The sequence below is a fragment of the Phyllobates terribilis genome, unplaced genomic scaffold (assembly GCF_046119375.1).
Source record: "Phyllobates terribilis strain yellow unplaced genomic scaffold, ASM4611937v1 Scaffold_4__5_contigs__length_816908805, whole genome shotgun sequence".
Lineage (NCBI taxonomy): Eukaryota > Metazoa > Chordata > Amphibia > Anura > Dendrobatidae > Phyllobates > Phyllobates terribilis.
The window spans coordinates 273805676-273829267 of NW_027362764.1; positions in this window are offsets into that span (position 1 = coordinate 273805676).

Consider the following 23592-nt stretch of genomic DNA (forward strand, 5'->3'; position numbering starts at 1 on the left):
CAGGCAAGATGTAGCTAAAAATTATTAGAAATTTAAAAGCTGGTGAAGCTTAGTATAGATGGCCTAATAGAATGAGTACCACACACTGCTACAGGCCCAAAATTATTTTCCAGGCAAGATGCAGCTAAAAATTATTAGTAATTTGAAAGCTGGTGGAGCTTATTATAGATGGCCTAATAGAATGGGTACCACACACTGCTACTATGCCCAAAATTATTTTCCCGGCAAGATGAAGCTAAAAATTATTAGTAATTTGAAAGCTGGTGGAGCTTAGTATAGATGGCCTAATAGAATGAGTACCACACACTGCTACAGGCCCAAAATTATTTTACAGGCAAGATGCAGCTAAAAATTGTTAGTAATTTGAAAGCTGGTGGAGCTTAGTATAGATGGCCTAATAGAATGAGTACGACAAACTGCTACTGTTCCCAAAATTAATTTCCAGGCAAGATGCAGGTAAAAATTATTAGTAATTTCAAATCTGGTGGAGCTTGATATAGATGGCCTAATACAATGAATACCACACACTGCTACTATGCCCAAAATTATTTTCCAGGCAAGATGCAGCTAACAATTATTAGTAATTTGAAAGCTGGTGGAGCTTAGTATAGATGGCCTAATAGAATGAGTACCACACACTGCTACTATGCCCAAGAATATTTTCTGGGCTAGATGCAGCTAAAAATTATTAATAATTTCAAATCTGGTGGAGCTTGGTATAGATGGCCTAATACAATGAGTACCACACACTGCTACTATGCCCAAAATTATTTTCTGGGCTACATGCAGCTAAAAATTATTATTAATTTCAAAACTGGTGGAGCTTGGTATAGATGGCCTAGTACCATAAGTACCACACACTGCTACTATGCCCAAAATAATTTTCCAGGCAAGATGCAACTGAAAATTATTAGTCATTTGAAAGCTGGTGTAGCTTAATATAGATAGCCTAATAGAAAGAGTGCCACACACTTCTACTATGCCCAAAATTGTTTTCCGGGCTAGATGCAGCTAAAAATTATTAGTAATTTGAAATCTGGAAAAGCTTAGTATAGATGCCATAATAGAATGAGTACCACACACTGCTACTATGCCCAAAATTATTTTCCAGGCAAGATGCAGCTAAAATTTATTAGTAATTTTAAAGGTGGTGGAGCTTAGTATAGATGGCCTAATAGAATGAGTACCACAAATTGCTACAGGCCCAAGATTATTTTACAGGCATGATGCAGCTAAAAATTATTAGTAATTTGAAAGCTGGTGGAGCTTAGTATAGATGGCCTAATAGAATGAGTACCAAACACTGCTACTATGCCCAAAATTATTTTCCAGGCAAGATGCAGCTAAAAATTATTATTAATTTCAAAGCTGGTGGAGCTTGGTATAGATGGCCTAATACAATGAGTACCACACACTGCTACTATGCCAAAAATTATTTTCCAGGCAAGATAAAGCTAAAAATTATTAATAATTTGAAAGGAGGTGGAGCTTAGTATAGATGGCCTAATAGAATGAGTACCACACACTGCTACTATGCCCAAAATTATTTTCCAGGCAAGATGTAGCTAAAAATTATTAGTAATTTAAAAACTGGTGGAGCTTAGTACAGATGGCCTAATACAATGAGTATCACACACTGCTACTATGCCCAAAATTATTTTCCGGGCTAGATGCAGCAAAAAATTATTAATAATTTCAAAGCTGGTGGAGCTTGGTATAGATGGCATAATACAATGATTACCACACACTGCTATTATGCCAAAAATAGTTTCTAGGCAAGATGCAGCTAAAAATTATTATTAATTTTAAAGCAGGTGAAGCTTGGTATAGATGGCCTAATACAATGGGTAACACATACTGCTACTATGCCCAAAATTATATTCCAGGCAAGATGCAGCTAAAAATTATTAGTAATTTGAAAGCTGGTGGAGCTTAGTATAGATGGCCTAATAGAATGAGTACCACACACTGCCACTATGCCCAAATTTATTTTCTTTGCTAGATGCAGCTAAAAATTATTAATAATTTCAAAGCTGGTGGAGTTTGGTATAGATGGCATAGTACAATAAGTACCACACACTGCTACTATGCCCAAAATTATTTTCCAGGCAATATGCAGCTAAAAATTATTAGTAATTTGAAAGCTGGTGTAGCTTAATATAGATGACCTAATAGAATGAGTACCCCAAACTGATACTATGCCCAAAATTATTTTCAAGGCAAGATGCAGCTAAAAATTATTAGTAATTTAAAAGCTGGTGGAGCTTACTATAGATGACCTAATAGAATGAGTACCACACACGGCTACAGGCCCAAAATTATTTTTCAGGCAAGATGCGGCTTAAAATTTTTAGTATTTTGAAAGCTGGTGGAGCTTAGTATAGATGGCCTAATAGAATGAGTACCACACACTGCTACAGGCCCTGCTACAGGCCCAAAATTATTTTCCAGGCAAGATGCAACTAAAAATTACTATTAATTTCAAAGCTGGTGGAGCTTAGTATAGATGGACTAATAGAATTAGTACCACACACTGCTACAGGCCCAAAATTATTTTCCAGGCAAGACGCAGCTGAAAATTTTTAGTAATTTGAAAGCTGGTGGAGCTTATTATAGATGGCCTAAAAGAAGGAGTACCACACACTGCTACAGGCCCAAAATTATTTTCCAGGCAAGACGCAGCTGAAAATTATTAGTAATTTGAAAACTGGTGGAGCTTAGTATAGATGGCCTAATAGAATGAGTACCACACACTGCTACTATGCTCAAAATTATTTTCCAGGCAAGATGCAGCTAAAAATTATTATTAATTTCAAAGCTGTTGGAGCTTAGTATAGATAGCCTAATACAATGAGTACCACACACTGCTACTATGCCCAAAATTATTTTCCGGGCCAGATGCAGCTATAAATTATTATTAATTTCAAAGCTGGTGGAGCTTGGTATAGATGACCTAATACAATGAGTACCAAACACTGCTACTATGCCCAAAATTATTTTTCAGGCAAGATGCAGCTAAAAATTATTAGTAATTTGAAAGCTGGTGGAGCTTAGTATAGATGGCCTAATACAATGAGTACCACACACTGCTAATATTCCCCAAATTATTTTCCAGGCAAGATGCAGCTAAAAATTATTATTAATTTCAAAGCTGGTGGAGCTTGGCATAGATGGCCTAATACAATGGGTACCTCACACTGCTACTATGCCCAAAATTTTTTTCCGGGCTAGATGCAGCTAAAAATTATTATTAATTTCAAAGCTGGTGGAGCGTGGTATAGATGGCTTAATACAATGAGTACCACACACTGCTAATATTCCCCAAATTATTTTCCAGGCAAGATGCAGCTAAAAATTATTATTAATTTCAAAGCTGGTGGAGCTTGGTATAGATGGTCTATTACAATGAGTACCACACACTGCTACTATGCCCAAAATTATTTTCTAGGCAAGATGCAGCTAAAAATTATTAGTAATTTGAAAGCTGATGGAGCTTAGTATACATGGCCTAATAGAATGAGTACCATACACTGCTACTATGCCCAAAATTATTTTCCAGGCAAGATGCAGCTAAAAATTATTTGTAATTGGAAAGCTGGTGGAGCTTAGTGTAGATGGCCTAATAGAATGAGTACCACACACTGTTACAGGCCCAAAATTATTTTCCAGGCAAGATGCAGCTAAAAATTATTATTAATTTCAAAGCTGATGGAGCTTAGTATAGATGGCCTTTTAGAATGAGTACCACACACTGCTTCTATGCCCAAAATTATTTTCCGGGCTACATGCAGCTAAAAATTTTTATTAATTTCGAAGCTGGTGGAGATTTGTATAGATGGCCTAATACGAAGAGTACCACTCACTGCTCCTATGCCCAAAATTATTTTCCAGGCAAGATGCAGCTATAAATTATTAGTAATTTGAAAGCTGGTGGAGCTTAGCACAGATGGCCTAATAGAATGAGTACAACACACTGCTACTATGCCCAAAATTATTTTCCAGGCAATATGCAGCTAAAAATGATTAGTAATTTGAAAGCTGGTGGAGCTTACTATAAATGGCCTAATAGAATGAGTACCACACACTGCTACTATGCCCAAAATTATTTTCCGGGCTAGATGCAGCTAAAAATTATTATTAATTTCAAAGATGGTGCAGCGTGGTATAGATGGCCTAATACAATGAGTTCCACACACTGCTACTATGCCCAAAATTGTTTTCCAGGCTAGATGCAGCTAATAATTATTATTAATTTCAAAGCTGGTGGAGCTTATTATAGATGGCCTAATACAATGAGTACCACACACTGCTACTATGCCCAAAATTATTTTCCGGGCAAGATGCAGCTAAAAATTATTATTAATTTCAAAGCTGGTGGTGCTTAGTATAGATGGCCTAATACAATGAGTACCACACACTGCTACTATGCCCAAAATTATTTTCCAGGCAAGATGCAGCTAAAAATTATTATTAATTTCAAAGCTGGTGGAGCTTAGTATAGATGGCCTAATGCAATGAGTATCACACACTGCTACTATGCCCAAAATTATTTTCCGGTCTAGATGCAGCTGAAAATTATTATTAATTTCAAAGCTGGTGGAGCTTGGTATAGATGGCCTAATACAATGAGTACCAAACACTGCTACTATGCCCAAAATTATTTTCCAGTCAAGATGCAGCTAAAAATTATTAGTAATTTGAATGCTGGTGGAGCTTAGTATAAATGGCCTAATAGAATGAGTACCACACACTGCTACTATTCCCCAAATTATTTTCCAGGCAAGATGCAGCTAAAAATTATTAGTAGTTTCAAAGATGGTGGAGTTTGGTATAGATGGCCTAATACAATGAGTACCACACACTGGTACTATGCCCAAAATTATTTTCCGGGCTACATGCAGCTAAAAATTATTATTAATTTCAAATATGGTGGAGCTTGGTATAGATGGCCAAATAGAATGAGTACCACACTCTGCTACTATGCTCAAAATTATTTTACAGGCAAGATGCAGCTAAAAATCATTATTAATTTCAAAGTTGGTGGAGCTTGGTATAGATGGCCTAATACAATGAGTACCACACACTGCTACTATGCACAAAATTATTTTCTGGGCTAGATGCAGCTAAAAATTATTATTAATTTCAAAGCTGGTGGAGCTTGGTAAAGATGGCCTAATACAATGAGTACCACACACTGCTACAGGCCCAAAATTATTTTCCAGGCAAGATGCAGATAAAAATTATTAGTACCGTATATTCCGGCGTATAAGACGACCTGGTGTATAAGACGACCCCCCTACTTTCCTGTTAAAATATAGAGTTTAGGATATATTCACCGTATAAGACTACCCCTTTTCCAACGCATACCAAACACCGGTAAAAATTAAAAAAAAACAGATTTGAATTTAACATGGTCCTTTTTTAATTTAAATTCTTATGACATGCAGGTATATAGCAGGAAAACTGTCACTCATAAACATATTAAAATAGGGGGGACCCCACGTCATTTTTTGGGGGGGTCCCCCATTCTAATAGCTAGTAAAGGCTAGGTATTCAGCTGGGGGCTGATATTAGTAGCCTGGGAAGCTCCGTGGGTATTACCCCCTTCCCAGACTTCAAACATCTGCCCCAGCCGTCTGCTTAACCTCCGCTAGAGACTATAATGATGGTGGATCCCACGCCAATTTTCTTTTTAAAAAATCCTTTATTTTAACACTAAATGACAATTGAGGGGTTAATAAAGATGCAGTCCCTAAATTATTATTAATTTTGTAATTAATTTTTCCCAAAAATGTTGACGTGGGCTTCGCCATTTTTTTGTGTCCAGCCAGGTACAGCAGGCAGGAACGGGCTGCCCCCAACCACCAGCTGCCTATTTGTACCTGGCCGGACACAACAATATAGGGAAGCCCTTTTTTTTTAAATTATTTCATGAAATAATTAAAAAAAAAAAGACGTGGGGCTTCGCCCTATTTTTGTGTCCAGCCAGGTACAACTAGGCAGCTGGGGGCTGGAATCTGCAGCGCAGTGAGGCCCAAGCTTTCTGGCCCCCCCCGCTGCAAATTGCAGTCCGCAGCCACCCCGGAAAATGGCGCGTTCATAGAAGCGCCATCTTCTGGCGCTGTACCCAACTCATCCAGGGCCCTGGTGCGGTGGCTCACTGGGTAATAAAGGGGTTAAGGCCAGCTTGGCATTATCAGCTGGCCCTAAGCCCGAAATTCATGGGGTCACGCCAATATTAGACATGACCGCCATGAATTTCTAGTAAAGTAATTAAAAAAAACACAAACACCCAGAATAAAGTCCTTTAATTGAAATAAAGACACAATTTTTTAATGTTCTAAATTAAACCATACTTACCATCACGCCCATTCCAGCTGAAGCCAACGATCTCCTGCAATAAAAGTAAAATAATAAAGCAACCTCATCCTTACCTCTCCATGGTTCCCAGGACTGGTCCAGCTCTGCTACATTCACATGACAGGCTGCACCGCAGCAGAACGCTGCCGTTCAGCTTGCCATACGGCAGACACTGAGAAGCGCAGGCATGCTTGTGCTCCTCAGTGTCTGACTGTGACGGCATCCAGATGAGCCGAGATCATGTCCAATGAACTCGGCTCACCTCATGCACGTCACTGACAGCGTGGGAAAATTCTCCTGCTCCCCGCATGCGCAGTAGAAGTTTCCCACACTGTCAGTGACGGACGTCCAGGAGGTGAGCTGAGTTCATTGTCGGCTCATCTGGATGCCGTCACAGCCAGACACTGCAGAGCGCAAGCATGCCTGCGCTTCTCAGTGTCTGCGGGATGACAGGCTGGATGGCAGCGTTCTGCTGCGGTCCAGCCTGTCATCTCGATGTAGCAGAGCTGAAGCTGTCCTGGGAACCATGGAAAGGTAAGGATGAGGTTGCTTTATTATTTTACTTTTATTGCAGGAGATCGTTGGCTTCAGCTGGAATGGGCGTGATGGTAAGTATGGTTTAATTTAGAACAATAAAGAATTGTGTGTTTATTTCAATTAAAGGACTTTATTCTGGGTGTTTGTGTTTTTTTTAACTTTTACTATGGGGTTAGTAATGGGGGTGTCTTATAGACGCCTCTCCATTACTAACCTGGGCTTGATGTCAGCTGGCATTATAAGCTGACATCAACCCCAGCCCTATTACCCCCTGCCACCGCACCAGGGCAGCGTGGAAGAGCGAGGCTAAGTGCCAGAATTGGCGCATCCTATGAATGCGCCATTTCTGGGGCGGCTGACGGCTGGTGTTTCTAGCCTGGGAGGGGGCCAATATTCATGGCTCCCTTCCTGGGCTATTAATATCAGCCCCCAGCTGTCTGCCTAGCCTTTGCTAGCTATTAAATTAGGGGGGACCCCACGTCATTTTTTTTGGTGGTCCCCCATTTTAATAGCTAGTAAAGGCTATGTATTCAGCTGGGGGCTGATATTAGTAGCCTGGGAAGCTCCGTGGGTATTACCCCCTTCCCAGGCTTCAAACATCTGCCCCAGCCGTCTGCTTAACCTCCGCTAGAGACTAAAATTAAGGGGAACCCCACGCCAATTTTTTTTTAAATAAATCCATTATTTTAACACTAGATGACAAGTACAGTAACCAGCACTGTCACTGTACTTCATACATATGTGACTGACATGTTTCTATCTATCTAATCTATGTGTGATGCTCTATCTTTCTGTTACAAATTGTCGGGTACAGATGCTGAAATGCCGGCCGGCTTTTTTAAAGAGACGGTGCATGAAAACACTATTATTTGTTTTAATAAATCCTTTACACTAAATGACAAGTACAGTAAGCAACACTATCACTGTACTTCATATATATGTGACTGACATGTTTCTATCTATCTAATCTATGTGTGAAGCTCTATTCTTTCTATTCTAAATTGTCGGGTGCGGCTTATGCCGCTGCTGAATTGCCGGCTTTTCATATATTGTCACAGAAGCGATGCGAACTTCCCTGCTCCGGACACAGCGCACCGCTTCTGTGACAAGTGAAAGCTGTCGGCACAGAAGCCCTGCGCTGTGTCCGGAGCTGGGAATACGCAGCGATGTGTCAGTTTCAGCACAGAAGCGCTGACTGTCTGGACCTACCGCCGCCGTATTTTAACTCCCTCCACCTTATATTAACTCCGACATGGCAGGGATACGGCCACGGCAGCTTATTAACACCCCCAGAGTATCCCCGCATGTCAATTTCTGAAAGTTCAAAAGCATTACCGGCGTATAAGACGACCCCAGACTAGACAGAAGATTTTTCAGTCTTCAAAAGTCGTCTTATACGCCGGAATATACGGTAATTTGAAAGCTGGTGGAGCTTAGTATAGATGGCCTAATAGAATGAGTACCACACACTGCTACTATGCCCAAAATTATATTCCATACAAGATGCAGCTAAAAATTATTAGTAATTTGAAAGCTGGTGGAGCTTAGTATAGATGGCCTAATAGAATGAGTACCACACACTGCCACAGGCCCCAAATTATTTTCCAGGCAAGATGCAACTGAAAATTATTAGTAATTTGAAGGCTGGTGGAGCTTAGTATAGATGGCCTAATACAATGAGTATCACACACTGCTACTATGCCCAAAAGTATTTTACAGGCAAGATGCAGCTAAAAATTATTATTAATTTGAAAGCTGTTGGAGCTTAGTATAGATGGCCTAATACAATGAGTACCACACACTGCTGCTATGCCCAAAATTATTTTCCGGGCTAGATGCAGATAAAAATTATTATTAACTTCAATGCTGGTGGAGCTTGGTTTAGATGGCCTAATACAATGAGTACCACACACTACTACTATGCCCAAAATTATTTTCCAGGCAAGATGCAGCTAAAAATTATTAGTAATTTGAAAGCTGGTGGAGCTAAGTATAGATGGCCTAATAGAATGAGTACCACACAATGCTACTATGCCCAAAATTATTTTCCAGGCAAGATGCAGCTAAAAATTATTATTAATTTGAAAGCTGGTGGAGGTTAGTATAGATCGCCTAATAGAATGAGTACCACACACTGCTACAGGCCCAAAATTATTTTCATGGCAAGATGCAGCTAAAAATTATTAGTAATTTGAAAGCTGGTGGAGCTTAGTATAGATGGCCTAATAGAATGAGTACCACACACTGCTACTATGCCCAAAATTATTTTACAGGCAAGATGCAGCTAAAAATTATTAGTAATTTGAAAGCTGGTGGAGCTTAGTATAGATGGCCTAATAGAATGAGTACCACACACTGCTAATATGCCCAAAATTATTTAACAGGCAAGATGCAGCTAAAAATTATTAGTAATTTGAAAACTGGTGAAGCTTAGTATACATGGCCTAATAGAATGAGTACCACACACTGCTAATATGCCCAAAATTATTTTACAGGCAAGATGCAGCTAAAAATTATTAGCAATTTGAAAACTGGTGGAGCTTAGTATAGATAGCCAAATAGAATGAGTACCACACACTGCTAATATGCCCAAAAGGTTTTACTTGGCTAGGTGCGGTAAAAAATTTGTATTACATACACAGGTGGTGTAGCTTGCAACACAGATGGGCTACTCCACTGACTCTCACACACTGCTAATATGCCCAAAAGGTTTTGCTTGGCTAGGTGCAGTAAAAAATTTGTATTACATACACAGGTGGTGTAGCTTGCAACACAGATAGGCTACTCCACTGACTAACACACACTGCAAGAGGCCCAAAAGGATTTGCTTAACTAGATTTAGCCAAATGCTGTTAAAAACACTTGCACAGCACTAAAACAGACCTGCCTGTCAAAAAGTGATAGGAACTGATGTAACCTAGCCCTCAAAAGGGCTGCAATTACCACTAGTCACTACTCCCAACCTATCTGTCTATTTAAGAGCACAGACCTGCCTGCCAGAAGTCATAGGAAATGCTGTAACCTAGCCCTCAAAAGGGCTGCAATTAGAACTAGTCCCTACTCCCAAGCTATCTGTCTATTTCAGATAAGATTCGCTTGCAATTCACACAGTTATACTGTATAGCGCGCACACAGCAGCAGAGGTGCCATCTAACACTCAGCTGCAGCTGTGAGAAAATGGTGGTGATGGGGAAAATGGCTGGGTCTTATAGGGCAAGGACATGTGACATACACAGCCAATAACACATGCCCTTGCTTGTGTGAAAAAAAGCACTTCGCTCCGTGTGTGCGCTGCTGATAGGCTGACAAACTGCACCTACCCACTGTAAATGAGGGAAAGAGAAAAAAAATGGAGATCTTCATTATTTCTGCAGAGATCCATCCCATGCCCCTCCCCCCGCCCCGCTGTACACTCAAACTGTGTATTAACATTGATTATCAGCATTACTGTGAAAAAATCCAGTTACAATTTTGGTGCACGAACAGTTATCGAACATAACCTCGAACAGCCGGATTTTTTTCAAATCGTTTGGGTTCGTCGATCGGCTCGAACACCGCCCAAAACAGCTCAAATTTGAGATTGGCGAACAGTTCGATTCGAACACAACTCATCTCTAGTAATGGGGGTGTCTGACTGACACCTCTCCATTACTATCCCCAAAAACAATTACCCCGATTGCCACAGCAACACGAAAATCGGGAAGAGCTGAGGCTAAGCGGCAGAATTTGCACATCAAATATGATGCGCCCCTTCTGGCGTGGCTGTGGGCTGATATTTGTAGTTTGGGAATGGCATAATAACTGTGGGCATACCCAGCCTATTAATGTAAGCCCGCAGATGTCTGCTTTCCCTTAGCTGGTTATTAAAAATAGGGGAGACTCCATGCCATTTTTTTCATTTATTTATTTATCACTAACAAATAAATGAAAAATGCTAATAAACAAATAAATGAAAAAAACAACGTGGTATCCCCCTATTTTTACAATCAAACCAAAGGAAAGCAGACAGCTGTGAGCTGGTCTTATTATGCTGGGAAGGAGCCAATATCCATGGAGCTTTCCAACCTATTAATATCAACCCCCAGCTGTCTGCTTTGCCTTTGCTAGTTACTAAAAATGGGGGAATGCTACAAAAATGATGTCCGGTACCCCCTACTTTTATTAACCAGCTAAGGCCAAGCAAACAGCAGGCGGCTGATATCAAAACACTGGGAAGGGTCATGGATATTTTCCCCTTTCTAGCCTAATAAGACCAGCCCTCAGCTGCGACAGAAACAGTGCATCCATTAGATGCGCCATTTCTGGAACTTAGCCTCAGCTCTTCTCGATTTCCCTGGTGCGGTGGCAATTGGGGTGATGAAATGTGGGGATGATGTCAGCTACATAATGTCCGCTGACTCCAAGCCCAAGAGTTAGTAATGGATTGGAGAGGCGTATATCAGACACCCCATTACTAACCCAGTAGGTAAAAAGAGAAGAAAACACACTGGAAAAAAATTGAAAAAAACGCAAAGAAAAAAATCGTTATTTGAAAAAAAAAACTCCACCACAATCTCCTTCAATCCCTTCTTTAGTAAAATACAAAAACAATCCACAGGGTTCCCTGTAATCCAAATGGAGGTCCCACAACGATCCCCATCTTATTCATCCAGTCTATGGAGCCTCATTCAGAGAACACAGCTCCATTGACAGTAGCCGCAGCCACTGGTCGGTCTTGCGCTACACTCCGCAGCTCAAGCTTTGACTAAAAACCACAAGTAAATAAATTTCTCTGAATTGATGTTTTCAATAATCAGCAGCACGGGATGTATCCACAAATTCTCCAGATCCTGATTTCCTATTCCTAAAGCACAGCACTGGCACTTTTAGGCATCTATACCCTTGGTTCTCCTATGTATATGGACCTTTATATGGATTTTTCTACTTGTATGGAAATTTCTGTGTCTCTTTTGGAGGTTTTCTTTCCTTGTCATTTTATCTTGTATTTGTTTTTATAGATTTACTTAATACAAATACTTTTTACCCTTACTGCTGGAATCTCTTCATACACCTAGGATAGATATGTATTATCTATGTGACTTCAGTAAGGTTACCGTCAGTCACAGCCGCTGTTTCGCATGCTGTCACACAGAGGACTGTGTGGGAATCGCCAGCTGTTCGGGCTCCAAATGGGGTTCAGGATCAAGTTTGGGTACAATTCTGGTACCTGAACCAAACTTTTCCCCAAAGTTCGGTCGAAACCGATGGACCCGAACATCCACAGGTACGCTCATCCCTAATTATAAATATTATACATCGAGTAAAAATAGAATTAGACTTACCGGTAATTCGGTTTCTAATAACCCACCACGACAGAGCACCAAAGAAGGGGGAGGATGTCACCCCACCCTAATAGGGACAGGAAACACAAAGAGGTTAAATAGCCCCTCCCTCATCCTCCCTTCAGTGTTTATATAAAGGACCACACAAGCATGGATGCTTCAAATGATATTTATTCAAATTAAATGATTGGCTAACAAAGCCTGGGAGGAAATTACCAGTGCTGTCGTGGTAGGTAATAAGAAACCAAATTACCGGTAAGTCTAATTCTATTTTCTCCAATAACCACCCATGACAGCACCAAAGGAGGAGTACCAAAGACTCATGTTTAGGGAGGGACAATGGTCTGAAGCACTTTCCGCCCAAAGGCTAAGTCTTTAATGGACATTAAATTAAGTTTGTAATGCTTAGTGAAGGTATGGACTGAGGACCATGTAGCTGCTCTACATATCTGCTCGAGGGAAGCGCTAGCCTTTTCTGCCCAGGAGACGGACATGGCTCTAGTAGAGTGTGCTTTCAGTGTCTCTGGTGGTGAGAGATTCTGGATCTGATATGATTCCACAATTGCTTTCATGATCCAAGTAGCGATGGTAACCTTTGAAACCTTCTTCCCTCTGTTCTGACCAGATGGCTGAATAAAGAGGTTCTGATCCTTCCTCCAGGCCTCTGTCTTTGGAGGTAGTGAAGAACAACCCACCTTAATTCCAAAGTATGGAATTCTTCCCTTTTATTTTTTGGGTTTTGACAGAAGGAAGGCAGAATTATCTCCTGAGACCTATGAAAGTCTGAGACTACCTTTAGCAAGAAAGATGGGTCCAGTTGTAGAATAATCCTATCATCCAGAATTCTCAGATATGGGTCATTCACTGAGAAGGCCTGGATTTCTCCCACTCTCCTGGCAGTGGTAATCGCTACTAGAAATGTTTTTTTCCAGGCTAATTTATCCAGCTCTATTGAGGCCAAAGGTTCAAACGGTGGTAGTGTCAGACCTTTAAGGATGATATTAAGATCCCAGGAGGGAACGTGGTTGGTTATTCTGGGATGCAGACGCGTAGCTGCTGTCATGAACCTTTTTACCCATCGGTGTTCGGCTAGGCTCTGGTCGAAATAGATACTCAGCGCCGCGATCTGAACCTTGAGGGTGCTGGGTCTAAGGCCTTTTTCCAGCCCCTCTTGTAGAAAATCCAAGATCTGGGTCATGTCAGGATGCCGAAGATCTGGTATATTTGGTTTATACCATGTTAGGAAGGTCTTCAATATCTTGCTGTATATGGAGTTTGTGATTTGTTTCCTACTTTTTTGTAGGGTATGAATTACTCGGTCTGAGAGTCCTTTTGCCTTCAGGATTGTGAACTCAGAAGCCAGGCCGCTAGATGGAGGTTCTCTGGATCTGGATGGAGTATTGGACCCTGATGGAGAAGGTTTTTGATTGCTGGCAGAATGAGGGGTCCTTCTATGCTTAAACTGTTTAGTGCACAGAACCAGCTCCTTTTGGGCCAAAGTAGGGCTATCAAAATTATTTTGACCTCCTCGGTCCTTACTTTCTGTAAGGTCCTGTGTAGCAATGGAATTGGGGGAAAAGCGTAAGCCAGATGGAAACACCATGGGTGAGCGAATGCATCAATCCCCAGGCATACGTCGTCTGGATCTAGGGAGAAGTATTTTTGTGCCTTGGTGTTCTGGCATCTTGCAAAGAGGTTTGCCCGTAATGATTGGAGCCGACATTTTGAGTGCCTCCTCCACTGCCTTTAACTCGCGGAAGTTGGAGGATCTCCTGCTGGTCTCTTCTGTCCAGACCCCTTGGAAGGGGGTCTGAGCAACGACAGCTCCCCATCACATCTTGCTGGTGTCTACCGTGACTGTTATCAGAGGGAACTGAGACCATGGAACCCCTGTTCCTAGGTTTCTTGGGCTGAGCCACCATGACAGGGATGTTTTCACATAATGAGGGATCATGATCTTCCTGTTTAGAGAGTCTGAGGATCCGTCCCACTATGCAAGAATATGGGCTTGCAATACCTTGGTGTGAGCCTGAGCCCAGGCTACGGACTGGATGAAGGCTGTCAAGGAGCCGAGGGTTGACATGGCAAACCTTAGGGACACCCTGTTCAGGGTCTTCAGATTCGATATCTTGGATCTCAAAAGTATCTGTTTGTCCTTTGGTAGGAAGGAGGTTTATTTGGCGGAGTCTAGTAGAACACCCAGGAACGTTTTTTCTATGGCAGGGACCAGGTCTGACTTTTGATGATTTATCAACCACCCTAGGGTGGTCAGGATTTGGATTGTTCTTTGCAGATCTTCCTTGAGTGCTTCCACCGAGGGACCTACTAGTAAGAAGTCATCGAGGTAGGGAATGATGCAGACTTTTTCTTTTCTGATTGAAGCCACTACCTCTGACATAATTTTGGCAAATATTCTTGGTGCTGAGGATATCCCAAACGGCAATACATTGGATTGAAAATGTAACGTTTGATCCTCTTGAACCTCCGCAAACCTTAGAAATTTCCGGTATGTTGGATGTATAGGGACGTGATAGTATGCGTCCTGTAAGTCGATGGTTGCCATCATATATCCTTGTCCTATCAAGGGAACTGCTGATCTGATGGACTTCAGCCCCCAAGGATAGTAGTTTTTTTTAGGCCGGACATCAGTGCGGTCTTTAATCTCGGGGAGGTTAGACGAGTTATCCTTACTTTTCTTGGAAGATATGAGGAGAATTCGATCTTTACCCCTTCTTGAATTACCTTCAAGACCCATTGACTGGAGCAGATCTTTTGCCATTGGGGAAGGTATTTCATGATTCGTCCCCCCACTGCTCTGGAGTCACCACTTCTGTTGTCGCTGTCCTTTTGGGAAAAAAATATTCCTGTCTTTCCCCCCTTTGGGGTAGCTCCATCAACCGGACTTGCCTTTCCCCTTGTACTGGGGATTCTGTTCCCGAGGGGGGCGAAAGGGGGTCTTCTTGTAGTGTCTGGGTTCAGGCAGGGATTTCTTTTTATCAGCCGCCTTCTCCAGGAGGTCGTCAAGGCCTTGGCCAAACATATATTCTCCCCTGAAGGGAATGGAACAAAGTTTTATTTTAGAGGCCACGTCACCATTCCATGATTTCAGCCATAGTGCTCGCCTTGTGGAGTTTGATAGGACTGCGGCCCTGGCGGTTACCCTCACAGATTCCGCTGAAGCATCCGCCAGAAAGTCAGTGGCCTTCTGCGGTAAAGGTAGGGAAGCTTGTATCTCCTCTCTGGATGTGCCCATAGCCAGATGCTCTTCAAGCTGGTTGAGCCATCTTGACATGGACCGTGCAACACACGTGGAGACTACGTTTGTGTTCAGAAGGACTGCTGATGTTTCCCAGGATTTTCTGAGAAGGCTGTCCATCTTGCAGTCCAGAGGATCCTTTAGTTGCGACGAGTCCTCGAATGGCAATACTGTCTTCTTAGCGACTCTTGCCACCTGAATATCGACCTTAGGTATCTCGGTCCAACATTTTGAGGTTTCTTCATCTACCAGAAACCTGTCTTTCAATTCTGCTGGTGTATTCAGTCGTCTTTCAGGATTTTCCAATTCGCCCAGGATTAGATCCTGAATGTTTTTATGTATTGGGAGCACCATCTTTTTCTTTGAGCGGAGACCATGGAACATCTCTTCCTGGACTGATCTAGTGGGCTTCTCTTCTTCCACTTCCATCATTCTTCTTACTGCTGGGAGGAGGTCTTCCAAAAATTCCATTGAAAAATAAAATAATATTTCTTATTTTCCAGACCTTCCTCTGTTGGGCTGAGTTCACCTTCCTCTATAAGGTCTTCTGGAAGGGATACTTCATCCTGGGAGTCCGAGTCTCTTTTTTCTTCCAGGGAATCTTCCTCTTTTTAGCCTTTGGAGGCGAATCAGAATTGGATCGGGAAAAGGAGGCCAATGAAGACTGAACCTCCTGATGGACTATCCCTTTAATTTCGTTTATGAGGGACGGCTGCTCTTCTGTAATAATCTTCTCCGTGCATTTCTGGCATAAATATCTTTTGCTTGAAGAAGATAATTTCTTTGAACATATAGCACATTCCCGGCTAGATCTATTTCCTGGTGCAGGATCCTTGCTCCCCTAAAAAAGAGGGAGAAGGGTAATTAATGTATCAATTCTAACCTGCACCTAGGAAAGGACACCCAGTTCCAGACTTACTGGGACTGGAATTGCTCTGGGCTCCGCAGACATGGAGAAGGTAAATTCCTGACCATCCAGTGTAAAAATACAAAACGGATTAGGTCCTACCTTAGATGTCTTCAGTCCAGGGCTCTTATATAGGCAACTGGACTCAGCGCTCTCCCTCTTTCCATGGGGAGGGGGGTGGCAAGGCTCCTCCCCCTTGGTCCAATTGGTGAAGCCGGAACACCTGCGATCACCTGCGGGGTTATTTATTTATTATTCCTTTTTTTTTTTTTTGCTGAGAGACCCGGAAGTAACCTAAGGGACCCTTTTTCGGCGTCCCACGTCACTTGCCGGCCTTTTCCAAGTTCTTGCGTTCCAAGGTGGAACGCACACCGGAAGTGACCGCGTCACTTCCGGGATCCAGCGCGCGTGTCTCCACTATGGAGACCGCCGGAGGCCGCCTTGAGAGGGGGGAGGAGCGGGGCTGGAGAGTTCATGGAGGCCTCCAGCCTGACACCCACCGGACCTTACCCGCAGGCGTGGACTCGGTGGGGACAGGGGTCCCGAGTCCCGGAGGAGACGGGAGCAGCTTAAGGGGAGGAGGAGAAAAAACTGCCCGGTCCCAGCTGCCCGGCTTAATGGTATGCTGGGTGTCTGCTGCCGGCACAGAGCACCCTGGATGACCTCTTCATCCCAATAGGGACAGGAAAAACACTGGAGGGAGGATGAGGGAGGGGCTATTTAACCTCTTTGTGTTTCCTGTCCGTATTAGTGTGGGGTGACACCCTCCCCCTTCTTTGGTGCTGTCGTGGGGGGTTATTGGAGAAAAAATATAATTATGAACTGAAAATACAACATACACACAAAATACATATATACAGGTGCATCTCACAAAGTTAGAATATCATCAAAAAGTTAATTTATTTCAGTTCTTCAAAACAAAATGTGAAACTCATATATTATATAGAGTCATTACAAACAGAGTGATCTATTTCAAGTGTTTATTTCTGTTACTGTTGATGATTATGGCTTACAGCCAATAAAAACACAAAAGTCATTATCTCATTAAATTAGAATACTTTATAACAACAACTTGAAAAATGTTTTTAAAATTCGAAATTTTGGCCTACTGAAATGTATGTTCAGTAAATACATTCAAGCAGATGACATGGCTCCGCAAACCATCACTGATTGTAGAAACTTCACATTAGACCTCAAGCAGCTTGGATTGTGTGCCTCTCCACTCTTCCTCCAGACTCTGGGACCTTGATTTCCAAATGAAAATTGGAGCTCTGGGACCTTGTAGAGTGTGTCAAAGACTGCCTTCTGGACATCTGTCAAGTCAGTAGTCTTCCCTATGATTAAAGAGCCTACTGAAACAGACTAAGGGACCTTTTTAAATGGTTAGGAAGCCTTTGCAGGTGTTTTTGTTAATTATTTTAACTTATTGAGATAATGACTTTTGTGTTTTCCTTGGCTGTAAATCATAATTATCAACATTAATAGAAATAATCAGTTGAAATAGATCACTCTGTAATGACTCTATATAATATTCTAGCTATTGAACCCGTTCTACGCCCGGATGGTGAGAATTTTTGTTGGTATATGCTCTCCCATGCTGGTATGTGCAGCCCCCCTCCTTGTATTTGTGCTGCCCCCATCTTGTCCCCTCCATCCAATCCTGGTATGCGTGGTACCCCTCACCCCCAATCCTGGTATGCGTGGCACCCCTCACCCCCAATCCTGGTATGCGTGGCACCCCTCACCCCCAATCCTGGTATGCGTGGCACCCCTCACCCTCAATCCTAGTATACGTGGCACCCCTCATCCCTATCCTGGTGTGTATGGTATCCCTCATCCTGGTATGCATGGCAAACTATCCCTCACTCCCAATCCCGGTATGCGTGGCACCCCTCACCTCCAATTCCGGTATGCATGGCACCCCTCATCCTGGCATGCGTGGCACCCCTCATCCCAAATCCCGGCATGCGTTGCACCCCTCATCCCCAATCCCAGCATGCGTGGCACCCCTCATCCCCAATCCCGGCATGCGTGGCACCCCTCATCCCCAATCCCGGCATGCGTGGCACCCCTCATCCCCAATCCTTGTATGTGTGGCACCTCTCATCCCCAATCCCGGTATGCGTGGCACCCCTCATCCCCAATCCCGGTATGCGTGGCACCCCTCATCCCCAATCCCGGTATGTGTGGCACCCCACATCCCCAATCCCGGTATGCGTGGCACCCCTCATCCCCAAACCCGGTATGCGTGGAACCCCTCACCCTCAATCCTGGTATGCATGGTCCCCTCACCCCCCAATCCTGGTATGCATGGTCCCCTCACCCCCCAATCCTGGTATGCGTGTTACCCCTCATCCCCCAATCCTGGTATGCGTGGCACCCCTCACCCCCCAATCCTGGTATGCGTGGCACCCCTCACCCCCCAATCCTGGTATGCGTGGTACCCCTCACCCCACAATCCTGGTATGCGTGGCACCCCTCACCCCCAATCATGGTATGCATGGCACCCCTCACCGCCCAATCCTGGTATGCATGGCACCCCTCACCGCCCAATCCTGGTATGTGTGGTACCCCTCACCCCCCAATCCTGGTATGCATGGTACCCCTCATGCCCAATCCTCGTATGCGTGGTACCTCTCACCCCCAATTCTGGTATGTGTGGTACCCCTCACCCACAATCCTGGTATGTGTGGTACCCCTCATCCCCCAATCCTGGTATGCGTGGTACCCCTCACCCCCATTTCTGGTATGTGTGGTACCCCTCACCCACAATCCTGGTATGTGTGGTACCCCTCACCCCCCAATCCTGGTATGCGTGGTACCCCTCATCCCCAATCCTGGTATGTGTGGTACCCCTCACCCCCCAATCCTGGTATGTGTGGTACCCCTCACCCCCCAATCCTGGTATGCGTGGTACCCCTCATCCCCCAATCCTGGCATGCGTGGTACCCCTCACCCCCAATCCTGGTATGTGTGGTACCCCTCAACCGAAATCCTGGCATGTGTGGTACCCCTCACCCCACAATCCTGGTATGTGTGGTACCCCTCACCACCCCAATCCTGATATATGCATGGTCCCCTCACCCCACAATCCTGTTATGTGTGGTCCCCTCATCCCTTTTACACTGTACACACATGCAAAAAAATGTAACACTTATATTCACCTTTCTTCCCTGTGCTCCAACGCTGCTGCGTCCTCTTCTGCCGGAGGCCAGGGGAGGAGTGCGGCGCTGGAGTACCGCGCTGTCCGGTGCCATTTTGCTAAAGACACACTGTAAATGTGTCTTCAGTAAAATGGCGCCGGATAGCGCAATGCGCACGCGCCGGTCCGACTTCTTCACTCCGCCCCTGGTCTCCAGCGAAGAGAGGCGCCGCGACAACGCTCCTCCCGGTCAGGTAAGTATGTAAGTATGGCGCCGGAGATCGCGGTATGCGTTCAGTGTCTACACATAGCATGATCTCCGGCGCCATATACTCCTCTTACCTGTAACGGCTGGATGCCTGCTTCTGTCTGGAGCCAGACTGCGCGTCACACATGCGCAGTCTATTGAGGCTTCAGACAGAGACAAGCATCCCGCCTTATATTATAGATGTCCTTAGAATACAGGGGGGTGTACTCACTTACGCTGAATGCTGTATATATAACAGTGAGAATACAGGGGGGTTTACTCACTTACGCTGAGCATTGTATGTATAACGTACTGAGAATACAGGGGGGTGTACTCACTCACACTGAGCGCTGTATGTATAACGTACTGAGAATACAGGGGGGTGTACTCACTTACGCTGAGCGCTGTAGGTATAACGCACTGAGAATACAGGGGGGTGTACTCACTTTTGCTGAACGCTGTATGTATAACGTACTGAGAATACAGGGGGGTGTACTCACTTTTCCTGAGCGCTGTATGTATAACGTACTGAGAATAGAGGGGGGTGTACTCACTTTTGCTGAGCACTGTACGTATAACGTACTGAGAATACAGGGGGGTGTACTCACTTACGCTGAGCGCTGTATATGTAACGTACTGAGAATACAGAGGGTGTACTCACTTACGCTGAGCATTGTATGTATAACGTACTGAGAATACAGGGGGGTGTACTCACTTACACTGAGCGCTGTATGTATAACGTACTGAGAATACAGGGGGGTGTACTCACTTACGCTGAGCGCTGTATGTATAACGCACTGAGAATACAGTGGGGTGTACTTAATTATGCTGAGCGCTGTATGTATAACGTACTGAGAATACAGGGGGGTGTACTCACTTATGCTGAGTGCTGTATGTATAACGTACTGAGAATACAGAGGGTGTACTCACTTACGCTGAGCGCTGTATGTATAACGTACTGAGAATACAGGGGGGTGTACCCACTTACGCTGAGCGTTGTATGTATAAAGTACTGAGAATACAGGTGGGTGTACTCACTTACGCTGAGCGTTGTATGTATAACGTACTGAGAATACAGGGTGTTTATTCACTTACGCTGAGCGCTGTATGTATAACGTACTGAGAATACAGGGGGGCGTACTCAATTATGCTGAGCGTTGTATGCATAACGTACTGAGAATGCAGGGGGTGTACTCAATTATGCTGAGCGTTGTATGTATAACGTACTGAGAATACAGGGGGTGTACTCACTTTTGCTGAGCGCTGTATGAATAACGAACTAAGGATACAGGGAGGTGTACTCACTTTTGCTGAGCGCTGTATGTATAACGTACTGAGGATACAGGGGGGTGTACTCATTTATGCTGAGCACTGTGTGTATAACGTCCTGAGAATACAGGGGGTGTACTCACTTATGCTGAGCGCTGTATGTATAACGTACTGAGGATACAGGGGGGTGTACTCACTTATGCCGAGAGTTGTATGTATAACGTATTGAGAATACAGGGGGGTGTACTCACTTATGCTGAGCGCTGTATGTTTAACGTACTGAGAATACAGGGGGTGTACTCACTTATGCTGAGCACTGTATGTATAGCGTACTGAGGATACAGGGGGTGTACTCACTTATGCTGATCACTGTATGTATAACGTACTGAGAATACAGGGGGGTGTACTCACTTATGTTGAGCGCTGTGTGTATATAATGTCCTGAGAATACAGGGGGTGTACTCACTTATGCTGAGCGCTGTATGTATAACGTACTGAGGATACTGGGGGGTGTACTCACTTATGCCGAGAGTTGCATGTATAACGTATTGAGAATACAGGGGGGTGTACTCACTTATGCTGAGCGCTGTATGTTTAACGTACTGAGAATACAGGGGGTGTACTCACTTATGCTGAGCATTGTATGTATAATGTACTGAGGATACAGAGGGTGTACTCACTTATGCTGAGCACTGTATGTATAACGTACTGAGAATACAGGGGGTGTACTCACTTATGCTGAGCACTGTATGTATAACATACTGAGAATACAGGGGGTGTACTCACTTATGCTGAGCGCTGTATGTATAACGTACTGAGGATACAGGGGGGTGTACTCACTTACGCTGAGCATTGTATGTATAACGTACTGAGAATACAGGGGGGTGTACTCACTTACGCTGAGCAATGTATGTATAACGTACTGAGAATACAGGGGGGCGTACTCAATTATGCTGAGCGTTGTATGCATAACGTACTGAGAATACAGGGGGTGTACTCAATTATGCTGAGCGTTGTATGTATAACGTACTGAGAATACAGGGGGTGTACTCACTTTTGCTGAGCGCTGTATGAATAACGAACTAAGGATACAGGGAGGTGTACTCACTTTTGCTGAGCGCTGTATGTATAACGTACTGAGGATACAGGGGGGTATACTCACTTATGCTGAGCACTGTATGTATAACGTACTGAGAATACCGGGGGGTGTACTCACTTATGCTGAGCGCTGTATGTATAACGTACTGAGAATACAGGGGGGTGTACTCACTTATGCTGAGCACTGTGTGTATAACGTCCTGAGAATACAGGGGGTGTACTCACTTATGCTGAGCGCTGTATGTATAACGAACTGAGGATACAGGGGGGTGTACTCACTTATGCCGAGTGTTGTATGTATAATGTATTGAGAATACAGGGGGGTGTACTCACTTATGCTGAGCGCTGTATGTTTAACGTACTGAGAATACAGGGGGTGTACTCACTTATGCTGAGCACTGTATGTATAACGTACTGAGAATACAGGGGGTGTACTCACTTATGCTGAGCACTGTATGTATAACATACTGAGAATACAGGGGGGTGTACTCACTTATGTTGAGCGCTGTGTGTATAACGTCCTGAGAATACTGGGGGTGTACTCACTTATGCTGAGCGCTGTATGTATAACGTACTGAGGATACAGGGGGGTGTACTCACTTATGCCGAGAGTTGTATGTATAACGTATTGAGAATACAGGGGGGTGTACTCACTTATGCTGAGCGCTGTATGTTTAACGTACTGAGAATACAGGGGGTGTACTCACTTATGCTGAGCACTGTATGCATAACGTACTGAGGATACAGAGGGTGTACTCACTTATGCTGAGCACTGTATGTATAACGTACTGAGAATACAGGGGGGTGTACTCACTTATGTTGAGCGCTGTGTGTGTAACGTCCTGAGAATACAGGGGGTGTACTCACTTATGCTGAGCGCTGTATGTATAATGTACTGAGGATACAGGGGGGTGTACTCAATTATGCCGAGAGTTGTATGTATAACGTATTGAGAATACAGGGGGGTGTACTCACTTATGCCGAGAGTTGTATGTATAACGTATTGAGAATACAGGGGGGTGTACTCACTTATGCTGAGCACTGTATGTATAACGTACTGAGAATACAGGGGGGTGTACTCACTTATGCTGAGCGCTGTATGTATAACGTACTGAGAATACAGGGGGTGTACTCACTTATGCTGAGCACTGTATGTATAACATACTGAGAATACAGGGGGTGTACTCACTTATGCTGAGCGCTGTATGTATAACGTACTGAGGATACAGGGGGGTGTACTCACTTACGCTGAGCGCTGTATGTATAATGTACTGAGAATACAGGGGGTGTACTCACTTATGCTGAGCGCTGTATGTATAACGTACTGAGAATACAGGGGGGTGTACTCACTTACGCTGAGTGCTGTATGTATAACATACTGAGAATACAGGGGGTGTTCTCACTTATGCTGAGCGCTGTATGTTTAACGTACTGAGAATACAGGGGGTGTACTCA